We start from the raw sequence: 1,209 nt of genomic DNA, 5'->3' as shown, positions 1-1,209 counted from the left end.
TCGTGACAAGTCTGTACTCACAGCCCCAGGTTGCCAAGGTCTCACGAGTCATGGGCAAGCTTAGTAGAGTCTTGAGGAATGGTGCGGAAACATCTATACTTATCTTCTAGAAACTATAAGGCTTTTAGAAATTTCACATTCTTTCTTCTCTATCATGCAACTTTAATCTATTGCTAAAGTTTGAATCATTCTTATTTTAATCTCTCACAGATATTGAGGACATATACGGCATTCACAGCTGATCACGAGCCGGAGCCCCAACTTGCAGCAACTACAAAGGGCAGGGGCTGGGGCCGAGGTAGAACCAGTGGCAGAAGTAAAGTCGAACCTATAGAACGCACAACAACACCTGTTGTCGAGCCTACAAATCGAGCATGATGAAGAGAACCCTGTTCCGACCATGCCAGTAGGACCAGCTTAGGTCCTTGAGGGGTTCTTTGTTACCCTAGTGCTCACGACGTCGTAGTCCGCATGATTGATCTTATATAGAGTGCAGCCCATGCGGTGTGTTTCTTGTGGAACCAACCGTCTCTTAGGCAAGAGAAGGATCCCAGACTCCCGCTACTCACACGCCAGAGCAGATGGTGGACCGGTACAGACCCTAACAGTTCCACCAGTTGGAGGAATTAAGCCTGTTATTGCTGCACAGCTCGGTATTTCTTAGACTGCTACCATGAGATACTGCGCAACATCAGTAAAGTGGAGTTCAACGGAGTTGACTTCACAGTGTTTTAGATACATGGTTCTACAATAGGTGGTGGCAGGTATATGTTCGGGGCAAGCCAGGTGGTTCTCCTCCTCATTCTTGGATAAGTTCATCCCCTTCACTCAGAGAGAGGAATTCTGCAGTCAGTTTGAGCGCCATTAGTAGGGTAGTATGACCGTTACGCAGTATGAGACCAAATTTATGGACTTATCATGCCATGCAACTATCATGATCCCTACAGAGAGAGGGAGAAGGTGCGGAGATTATGGCCTTACATATGGAATCAGGCTACAGATGGCTAGAGAGATTGAGGATGATATTTTCTTTACTCGGGTTATGGAGATAGCTAGGTGGATCGAGAAGATTCGTGGCCAAGGTAGAGAGGCGACATCTAAGAAGAGGACTCATCATTTTTGTGGTTCCAGTGGTGCCTCGTCTGGAGGCAAGGGTTCATTTGGTAGAGGCAGCGTGTTAGGTATCACATGGTGCTTTAGGCAGTCATG

Source organism: Nicotiana attenuata, chromosome 1, assembly GCF_001879085.1.
Source record: "Nicotiana attenuata strain UT chromosome 1, NIATTr2, whole genome shotgun sequence".
Classification (NCBI taxonomy): Eukaryota; Viridiplantae; Streptophyta; class Magnoliopsida; order Solanales; family Solanaceae; genus Nicotiana; species Nicotiana attenuata.
This window is presented reverse-complemented; position numbering follows the sequence as displayed.